This window comes from Balaenoptera borealis, assembly GCF_965194805.1.
Source record: "Balaenoptera borealis genome assembly, chromosome: X".
NCBI lineage: Eukaryota > Metazoa > Chordata > Mammalia > Artiodactyla > Balaenopteridae > Balaenoptera > Balaenoptera borealis.
In genome coordinates this window covers 87,484,445-87,495,933 of record NC_138881.1, presented here as the reverse complement: position 1 = coordinate 87,495,933, position 11,489 = coordinate 87,484,445, and the positions used below count along the sequence as shown (strand labels likewise).

General features: G+C 37.1%; 1 protein-coding gene across 5 annotated transcripts in view; it reads left to right on the top strand.

Annotated features, from left to right (window-relative positions):
* The window catches only part of ZMAT1 (zinc finger matrin-type 1), a 55,976-nt gene that overhangs the window by 16,575 nt on the left and 27,912 nt on the right, over nucleotides 1-11,489 (top strand). The gene's annotated exons all lie outside the window — the stretch shown is intronic.

The window sequence follows — 11,489 nt, the reverse complement described above, 5'->3', positions numbered from 1 at the left end:
GTAAAAAGATATTTCTTGATTATTTCAGTAGAAGTGGTATTTAGTTCACACAAAGTATATTAGATACTTGTAAACAGCCTACTAATAGCAAACTGTAAAATTTGCCATTGAAATGTGTTTTAAAGCAGTTTTGGAAATGCTTCTTAGGTGGTTGAGACCAAGTCCACCGCAGAAGATCTCAGTAAAGCATTTTGCCATCGTAAAGTTCATAATTTCCAATATATTCTGTGTTACTGTATGCTGCTAATTTGCCTCTAAAGTGAAAGACCGTGGACGCCAAAATAGAGTAAAATAATGTAAGTTACTTTTTCTTAGGAGGACACTGCATTAAAATTATCCCATAAAAATAATTTTCTCTTCACATTCTTAAATTATATATCCCATAACCTTTGACACCTTTCACTTTGGAGGAATGGCAAAGCAGTAAAAAAAAATCCCTTACAATATTTGTCATACGCACATTACATAAATGGCACTTACTAAATATGGAAGTTAGAAATACACTGTAACATGATGTTTTTAAAATTTATTAACTCTCTTACTGAAGGCAACTTTTGAAAGACTCTATTTAGTGCATTCAGTCAGGCTGCATTTGTACAGTTGTTCTGGGATGAAAGTATGAAATCTCCTGGATTTTTTGTTTTTATACCAAAGTTTCTGTCTATAACCAGCAGGAAGGAGAGAACAGTTTTTCAAGGGTGAAGATCACAATTCAGTTTGGCTCTCATGGCCTTTTCACAGTAAGGTTTAGGACCAGCATCTTATGGAAAAATGGCTTTTTGCCTGGCTCTGTGACTGGCTTGGTTGCATTATCTTTGATAATGCAAGTATTAATGGCTTTAAGAGATATAAATTCAGAAAGTAGCAGCAATACCCTGTCTGTACTACTGCTAGCTGGTAAAAATGAGGAGAGCCCTTGAATAGGAGTCTGGTGTAGTGAATCTAGCTTCTGTTATTAGTTTATCTGCTAGATTTTTCTGACCCTGAACAGATCCCAAGCTTCCTGGATTTAGGTCTTGACATTTTTGAAATAGAGGTATTGGAGTAGCCAAACTCGAGGTTGATTTCAGATCTGAAAGCATGAACCATGATTTTGCAGTTCTGCATTGATAATCTTTCGATGGCATTTCCATGGCTGTGCACTAGAACAATGATTCATAAGCCATAGAAACCTTCATCGAGAGTTATGACCTGACATTCAGTAAGTAATGAAATATGTGTTGTTAGTGTTGAGACAATTTACTAGGATATGAGAAACCAAATATAAATTGCTACCTAAAAATTATTTCTTACCATTTCATTTTGGGTAAATATCCTTCATTGACTGTTCAGTCCAAACCAAAACTCTTAAATTTTCACCTAACAAATGATGCATATTTGATATAGTACACTGTCCAAAACACTATTAGGTCTCAAAATATTTTTGTTTAGATATTTATAAAGGCCATAAATGGTTACCAGTTATGATAGTGGCCAAAAGAGAAGAGAGAAAAATGTTTCTTAGTGGTGTGCAAATGTCTTTTGCTTGTTTATTTTTTTAAGTCCTAGTTAGGAGATGGCTCTAACGGGTGGCAAAGAATTGTCAAGATTCAGATTATTGCAAATCCACTCCAGATAGGACCATTAAAAGTTGTTTGATAAAGCATTTGCTGATTCATTTTCAACTGTAGTCAACACTCCTGAGGATTTCATCTGTCTTGGGGTTGGTAATGAGCAAATATCAGTGGAGATTAGAGATTGCCAAGCACGGAAGATTAGAAACTCTGAAAGGTTACAAGTGGGAAATTGGGCAATCAACTTAAAAACAATCAACAAATGAAAGAAATGCCAAGTGAACACACATGAAAAAAGCACATACCTACCCCAAATTCATGGCAAGGGGAGTCATGAGATTTTGAGGGACCCTTCATATTTCATTCAGTGAAGTTTTTCAAAAATGTTTAATGGCTCAAAACTGAATTTTCACATATGATCATAGTAAAAATCAAAACAAAAATAAACAAAAACTCTCTTATTTCCTTCTTCCTTTTAAGAAAAAGAAATTATTAAATGGATTCTGTTTTAGATTGGAGGACATGCTGGCATTTAATTTAGTTAATGATCTGTTTGCACAGCAATTACCTAACAAGACTTTCCTTTGTCTTGATGTTATTCAGTAAAGTTCAAGTGCAGCATAAGAAAACCTAGTTAATAGTCTTTCCTTCATTTATTCAGGAATCATTTATTGAACACCTGTGTGTGTGTGCGCGTGTGCAGGCACACGTGCACCTGTGCCAGGCACTTGGTTCAGTGCCCAGAATATACAGGTGAACTAGACACAGCTATATTATAGAGCTCAATAGTAGTGCTTGATAGTAAAATTATAAAATAAAAAAATAATTGGGGAAAAAGCAGTTTTAAGGGTAACTAGCCAGACTCCTAAACTATCAAGGCTGCACCATCATTTATTATAAATCTGTACTTTGCCCATGGTGTTTCAAATACTATAGGCACACTAAAACACGTTATATTATACATGTAATGTTAGTACTAAGGAAGAATAATTAGCCAACTGTTAGAATTAATTTTTTTTCCAGACTGAAGCAATTTATTTAACACTTGAAATTGTTGCGTATTTAACAATCATCAGATAGACCATAATACTGGTAAAGCATTATATGGGTTAATTTATAAAATGTATTCTTAGCAGTTGTCTAATAAACAACATTTGTCATTGATTGAGTACCTACGGGCATAATTGCTTTGCTTTCCAAATTGAGACAATCTTCCAATGTCACATAAAGTATTTTAAACTACTATGAAACATACATTCATTCGCTCATAAACTGAAGATTTTATAAAAAGGGCAAAATAATTAAAAATTTAAAATCAAAATCATAGGTTTTTTTCCACTGTATTTTATTTTTACAAGAGATAAATAAACTGACACCAAGCATTGTAAATGGATGACCACAACGAAAGCAAAAATGATTGCAATTACCAAACACGAAACACACTCATACTATGTCATAATATTGCCATTCAGTCCAGTAATCCTCCACTGTAACAGCTCCTTTACTTTGCAGTGAAAATTGATTTGTATATTTTTTGCCTCTGAGTCCTTGTGGGATTTTTTTTTTATTCAAACAGAAAGTCACAAAAATTATAATCATCCTCATCAGTTCACTCAGTCCCATGTAATTAAATTTTTTTTCATCTTGATCTTTTGTTAGCACTTTTATGAATTCATCAGTTTTCCATTAGAGTTTTGAAAATGCTTATTCATTCAGTTCAGCAGTATAGTCAGTTACCAGAAACCTGTACTTGTCAGAGTCTTTTCCATGAATTCCTTGAAGATGAAACCCTTTTATAGGAACATTTTTGCGAAAGCATCAGAGTATACCCAGAACTGTCTGTAAATGACAAAAGACTTAAAAATGACCACGGTTAAAGATTTGATGAAAGTTCATAATAATGCAATTGACAAGGATATTTAGTTATTTCTGAGATATACATTTTAAAGTAATAACTAGAATTATGACATAACATTATACCAGAACATATAAGATTTTAAGATATTTCATGTAATGTCTGAAACATTTATGTTAATGTATTTCCATACAAATAACCCAAAGAAAGTTTAGTATTAGTTGATTTTTTTTGTTTGTTTCTTTATACTACAGTTTCTTATTAGTCATCAATTTTATACACATCAGTGTATACATGTCAATCCCAATCGCCCAATTCAGCACACCACCATCCCCACCCCACTGTGGTTTTCCCCCCTTGGTGTCCAAACGTTTGTTCTCTACATCTGTGTCTCAACTTCTGCCCTGCAAACTGGTTCATCTGTACCATTTTTCTAGGTTCCACATACATGCGTTAATATACGATATTTGTTTTTCTCTTTCTGACTTACTTCACTCTGTATGACAGTCTCTAGATCCATCCACGTCTCAACAAATGACTCAATTTCGTTCTTTTTTATGGCTGAGTAATATTCCATTGTATATATGTACCACAACTTCTTTATCCGTTTGTCTGTCGATGGGCATTTAGGTTGCTTCCATGACCTGGCTATTGTAAATAGTGCTGCAGTGAACATTGGGCTGCATGTGTCTTTTTGAATTATGATTTTCTCTGGGTATATGCCCAGAAGTGGGATTGCTGGATCATATGGTAATTCTATTTTTAGTTTTTTAAGGAACCTCCATACTGTTCTCCATAGTGGCTGTATCAATTGAAATTCCCACCAACAGTGCAAGAGGGTTCCCTTTTCTCCACACCCTCTCCAGCATTTGTTGTTTGTAGATTTTCTGATGATGCCCATTCTAACTGGTATGAGGTGATACCTCATTGTAGTTTTGATTTGCGTTTCTCTAATAATTAGTGATGTTGAGCAGCTTTTCATGTGCTTCCTGGCCATCTGTATGTCTTCTTTGGAGAAATGTCTATTTAGGTCTTCTGCCCATTTTTGGATTGGGTTGTTTGTTTCTTTAATATTGAGCTGCATGAGCTGTTTATATATTTTGGAGATTAATCCTTTGTCCGTTGATTCGTTTGCAAATATTTTCTCCCATTCTGAGGGTTGTCTTTTTGTCTTGTTTATGGTTTCCTTTGCTGTGCAAAAGCTTTGAACTTTCATTAGGTCCCATTTCTTTATTTTTGTTTTTATTTCCATTACTCTAGGAGGTGGATCAAAAAAGATCTTGCTGGGATTTATGTCTAAGAGTGTTCTTCCTATGTTTTCCTCTAAGAGTTTTATAGTGTCCGGTCTTACATTTAGGTCTTTAATCCATTTTGAGTTTATTTTTGTGTATGGTGTTAGGGAGTGTTCTAATTTCATTCTTTTGCATGTAGCTGCCCAGTTTTGCCAGCACCACTTATTGAAGAGACTGTCTTTTCTCCATTGTATATCTTTGCCTCCTTTGTCATAGATTAGTTGACCATAGGTGCGTGGGTTTATCTCTGGGCTTCTATCTTGTTCCATTGATCTATGTTTCTGTTTTTGTGCCAGTACCATATTGTCTTGATTACTGTAGCTTTGTAGAATAGTCTGAAGTCAGGGAGTCTGATTCCTCCACCTCCATTTTTTTTTCCCTCAAGACTGCTTTGGCTATTCGGAGTCTTTTGTGTCTCCATACAAATTGTGAAATTTATTGTTCTAGTTCTGTGAAAAATGCCAGTGGTAGTTTGATAGGGATTGCATTGAATCTGTATATTGCTTTGGGTAGTAGAGTCATTTTCACAATTTTGGTTTTTCGAATCCAAGAACATGGTATATCTCTCCATCTATTTATATCAACTTTAATTTCTTTCATCAGTGTCTTATAATTTTCTGCATACAGGTCTTTTGTCTCTTTAGGTAGGTTTATTCCTAGATATTTTATTCTTTTTGTTGCAGTGGTAAATGGGAGTGTTTTCTTAATTTCACTTCCAGATTTTTCATCATTAGTGTATAGGAATGCAAGAGATTTCTGTGCATTAATTTTGTATCCTGCTACTTTACCAAATTCATTGATTAGCTCTAGGAGTTTTCTGGTACCATCTTTAGGATTCTCTACGTATAGTATCATGTCATCGGCAAACAGTGACAGCTTTACTTCTTCTTTTCCAATTTTGGTTCCTTTTATTTCTTTTTCTTCTCTGATTGCTGTGGCTAAAACTTCCAAAACTATGTTGAATAATAGTGGTGAGAGTGGGCAACCTTGTCTTGTTCCTGATCTTGGTGGAAATGTTTTCAGTTTTTTACCATTGAGGACGATGTTGGCTGTGGGTTTGCCATATATGGCCTTTATTATGTTGAGGAATGTTCCCTCTATGCCTACTTTCTGGAGGGTTTTTATGATAAATGGGTGTTGAATTTTGTCGAAAGCTTTCTCTGCATCAATTGAGATGACCATATGGTTTTCTCCTTCAATTTGTTAATATGGTGTATCATGTTGATTGATTTGCGTATATTGAAGAATCCTTGCATTCCTGGGATAAACCCCACTTGATCATGGTGTATGATCCTTTTAATGTGCTGTTGGATTCTGATTGCTAGTATTTTGTTGAGGATTTTTGCATCTATGTTCATCAGTGTATTGGCCTGTAGTTTTCTTTCTTTGTGACATCTTTGTCTGGTTTTGGTACCACAGTGATGGTGGCTTCATAGAATGAGTTTGGGAGTGTTCCTCCCTCTGCTATATTTTGGAAGAGTTTGAGAAGGATAGGTGTTAGCTCTTCTCTAAATGTTTGATAGAATTCACCTGTGTAGCCATCTGGTCCTGGGCTTTTGTTTGTTGGAAGATTTTTAATCAGAGTTTCAATTTCAGTGCTTGTGATTGGTCTGTTCATATTTTCTGGTTCTTCCTGGTTCAGTCTTGGAAGGTTGTGCATTTCTAAGAATTTTTTCATTTCTTCCCGGTTGTCCATTTTATTGGCATAGAGTTGCTTGTAGTAATCTCTCATGATCCTTTGTATTTCTGCAGTGTCAGTTGTTACTTCTCCTTTTTCATTTCTAATTCTATTGATTTGAGTCTTCTCCCTTTTTTTCTTGATAAGTCTGGCTAATGGTTTATCAATTTTGTTTATCTTCTCAAAGAACCAGCTTTTAGTGTTATTGATCTTTGCTATCGTTTCCTTCATTTCTTTTTCATTTATTTCTGATCTGATCTTTATGATTTCTTTCCTTCTGCTAACTTTGGGTTTCTTTTGTTCTACTTTCTCTAATTGCTTTAGGTGTAAGGTTAGGTTTTGTTTTGAGTTGTTTCTTGTTTCTTAAGGTAGAATTGTATTGCTATAAACTTCCCTCTTAGAAATGCTTTTACTGCATCCCATAGGTTTTGGGTCGTCGTGTTTTCAGTGTCATTTGTTTCTAGGTATTTTTTTTATTTCCTCTTTGATATCTTCAGTGATCTCTTGGTTATTAAGTAGTGCATTATTTAGCCTCCATGTGTTAGTATTTCTTACAGATTTTTTCCTGTAATTGATATCTAGTCTCATAGCGTTGTGGTCGGAAAAGATACTTGATACAATTTCAATTTTCTTATATTTACCAAGGCTTGATTTGTGAACCAAGGTATGTTCTACCCTGGAGAATGTTCCATGAGCACTTGAGAAGAATGTGTATTCTTTTGTTTGGGGATGGAATGTCCTATAAATATCAATTAAGTCCATCTTGTTTAATGTATCATTTAAACTTGTGTTTCCTTATTTATTTTCATTTTGGATGATCTGTCCATTGGTGAAAGTGGGTTGTTAAAGTCCCCTACTATGATTGTGTTACTGTCGATTTCCCCTTTTATGGCTGTTAGTATTTGCCTCATGTATTGAGGTGCTCCTGTGTTGGGTGCATAAATATTTACAATTGTTATATCTTCTTCTTAGATTGATCCCTTGATCATTATGTAGTGTCCTTCTTTGTGTCTTGTAATAGTTTTTGTTTTAAAGTCTATTTTGTCTAATATGAGAATTGTTACTCCAGCTTTCTTTTGATTTCCATTTGCATGGAATATCCTTTTCCATCCCCTCACTTTCAGTCTGTATGTGTCCCTAGGTCTGAAGTGGGTCTCTTGTAGACAGCATATATACGGGTCTTGTTTTTGTATCCATTTAGCCCATCTATGTCTTTTGGTTGGAACATTTAATCTGTTTACATTTAAGGTAATTATTGATATGTATGTTCCTATTACCATCTTCTTAATTGTTTTGGGTTTGTTATTGTAGGTCTTTTCCTTCTGTTGTGTTTCCTGCCTAGAGAAGTTCCTTTAGCATTTGTTGTAAAGCTGGTTTGGTGGTGCTGTATTCTCTTAGCTTTTGCTTGTCTGTAACGGTTTTAATTTCTTCATCATTCTGAATGAGATCCTTTCTGGGTAGAGTAATCTTGGTTGTAGGTTTTTCTCCTTCATCACTTTAAATATGTCCTGACACTCCCTTCTGGCTTACAGAGTTTCTGCTGAAAGATCAGCTGTTAACCTTATGGGGATTCCCTTATGTGTTATTTGTTGTTTTTCCCTTGCTGCTTTTTATATTTGTTCTTTGTATTTAATCTTTGATAGTTTGATTAATATGTGTCTTGGCGTGTTTCTCCTTGGATTTATCCTGTATGTGACTCTCTGTGCTTCCTGGACTTGATTAACTATTTCCTTTCCCATAATAGGGAAGTTTTCAACTATAATCTCTTCAGATATTTTCTCAGTCCCTTTCTTTTTCTCTTCTTCTTCTGGGACCCCTATAATTCGAATGTTGGTGCGTTTAATGTTGTCCCAGAGGTCTCTGAGACTATACTCAATTCTTTTCATTTTTTTTTCTTTATTCTGCTCTGCAGTAGTTGTTTCCACTATTTAATCTTCCAGTTCACTTATCCGTTCTTCTGCCTCAGTTATTCTGCTATTGATCCCTTCTAGAGAATTTTTAATTTCATTTTTTTGTTGTTCATCACTGTTTGTTTCCTCTTTAGTTCTTCTAGGTCCTTGTTAAACGTTTCTTGTATATTCTCCATTCTATTTCCAAGATTTTGGATCATCTTTGCTATCTTTATTCTGAATTCTTTTTCAGGTAGACTGCCTATTTCCTCTTCATTTGTTAGGCCTGGTGGGTTTTTGCCTTGCTCCTTCATCTGCTGTGTGTTTCTCTGTCTTCTCATTTTGCTTAACTTACTGTGTTTGGGGTCTCCTTTTTGCAGGCTGCAGGTCGTAGTTTCCATTGTTTTTGGTGTCTGTCCCCAGTGGCTAAGGTTGATTCAGTGGGTTGTGTAGGCTTCCTGGTGGAGGCGACTAGTGCCTGTGTTCTGGTGTATGAGGCTGGATCTTGTATTTCTGGTGGGCAGGTCCATGTCTGGTGGTGTGTTTTGTGGTGTCTGTGGCCGTATTATGATTTTAGGCAGCCTCTCTGCTAACGGGTGGAGCTGTGTTCTTGTCTTGCTAGTTGTTTGGCATAGGGTGTCCAACACTGTAGCTTGCTGGTCGTTGAGTGAAGCTGGGTCTTGGTGTTGAGATGGAGATCTCTGGGAGATTTTTGCCATGTGATATTACGTGGAGCTGGGAGGTCTCTTTTGGACCAGTGTCCTGAAGTTGGCTCTCCCACCTCAGAGGCACAGCGCTGATGCCTGGCTGGAGCACCAAGAGCCTGTCCTCCACACGGCTCAGAATAAAAGGGAGAAAAGAAAGAAAGAAAGAAGAAGATAAAATAAAATAAAGTAAAATAAATAAAAAATAAAATAAATTAAATCAAAAACATTATTAAGAAAAAATTTTTTTAAGTAATGAAAAAAAAAACGGACAGACAGAACCCTAGGACAAATGGTAAAAGGAAAGCTCTACAGACAAAATCACACACAGAAGCATACACATACATGCTCACAAATAGAGAAAAAGGGAGAAAAATATACATATCATTGTTCCCAAAGTCCACCTCCTCAATTTGGGATGATTCATTGTCTAATCAGGTATTCCACAGATGCAGGGTACATCAAGTTGATTGTGGAGATTTAATCCGCTGCTCCTGAGGCTGCTGGAAGAAATTTCCCTTTCTCTTCTTTGTTCGCACAGCTCCCGGGGTTCAGCTTTATATTTGGACCCGCCTCTGCATGTAGGTCGCCTGAGGGCGTCTGTTCTTTGCTCAGACAGGGCAGGGTTAAAGGAGCAGCTGATTCGGGGCTCTGGCTCACTCAGGCCGGGGGGAGGGAGGGGTACAGATGCGGGGCGAGCCTGCAGCGGCAGAGACCAGCATGACGTTGCACCAGCCTGAGGCACGCCGTGCATTCTCCTGGGGAAGTTGTCCCTGGATCACAGGACCCTGGTAGTGGCGGGCTACACAGGCTCCTGGTAGGGGAGGTGTGGATAGTGACCTGTGCTTGCACACAGGCTTCTTGGTGGCTGCAGTAGCAGCCTTAGCGTCTCATACCCGTCTCTGCACCCCTGTTGCTGTGCTCTCCTCCGTGGCTCCGAAGCTCCCCCCCTCTGCCACCTGCAGTCTCCGCCCACGAAGGGCCTTCCTAGTGTGTGGAAACATTTCCTCCTTCACAGCTCCCTCCCAGTGGTGCAGGTCCCGTCCCTATTCTAATCTCTGTTTTTTCTTTTTTCTCTTGCCCTACCCAGGTACGTGGGCAGTTTCTTGCCTTTTGGGAGGTCTGAGGTGTTCTGCCAGCGTTCAGTAGGTGTTCTGTAGGAGTTGTTCCACATGTAGATGTATTTCTGATGTGTTTGTGGGGAGGAAGGTGATCTCCGCATCTTACTCTTCCACCATCTTGAAGCTCCTCTCATATCCCATTTTAATCACTTCTTTTCTCTTGTTGAATGCAGAATTAAGTCCAAATGCCCTAATGAAGCCAATTATGATTTAGCCTCATTCCAAGCTTTCAATTATTGTCCTTCATATTCTTGTGTGCCCCCAGGTCCCTTTAATCCACTCTTTTTATCTGAATTTTATACATCTTTTAAAGCTTAGTTCAAAACCTGTTCTCCTCTAGAAAGCTTTTCCCAAACTCCTCAGCAGGAACCCACTGTACCTTATGTCTTTTATCACTTATGACATTTTGATCTTGGAAGCATAGTTCTTTAAATAAATAAATAAATAATAAAAAATAATAAATAAATAAACAAATAAGCTGCACCAGGTCTTAGTTGTGGCACAGGGATCTTTAGTTGTGGCATGCGGGATCTTCGTTGCTGCATGCAGAATCTTTAGTTGCGGCCTGCAGGATCTTTCAGTTGTGACATGTGATCTCTTAGTTGCGGAATGTGGGATCCAGTTCCCCCACCAGGGAATGATCCCAGGCCCCTGCATTGGGAGTGTGGAGTCCTCGCCACTGGACCACCAGTGAAGTCCCCATGGTTCTTTCTATACACATCTTCCTTACTAAATTGTAAATTCCTTGAGATTAGGAGTTATTCACTTGCTGTGTCATTTCCAACATGTGGAACAGTTATGTATTTATAATGGAAAAAAGTCAAGATAAAACAAAGTTCCACTCCACCAAATAACACATGTGACAAGTTATTTCGATTTCAGTGAATCCTAATTTCCTAACCTTCAGAATGTGGGAAATATCACTTACCTTGCAGACTTGTTTAAAGAACTAAAGGGGTAAGCTGTTATCTTGTTTACACATAGAGGGCCTTCAATAAGTGCTCGTTCTTTTTTCTTATCTCTTTCCAAAATGTGTACCATAGTACTTTGAAACTAACCTCAGTAAATACCAATAAAGCTAAATGATGTGCAAGACATTGAGGGCCTGAACTTGGGTAGTGTTATGGGGAATTAAAAGGAAGAGATGGATATCAAATAACGTTACAAGCTAGAATTGACATGAAACTGTGATTTGCTGGGGAGGAGAATGGCTGAGGTTTTGAGTCTGGATTATTATGCCATTTAATAAAGAAAAACAGACCAAGATCTTGTTTGAGAAAATGAGTCAAAGGCAATAAGTCTAGGCAATACCATTCTAAAGGAAATGTTGTAGGGGTACCAGTAACTTCATGGACTTCATGGAAATTTATCTGGGTCACCAGTAATGAAAGGCTAGG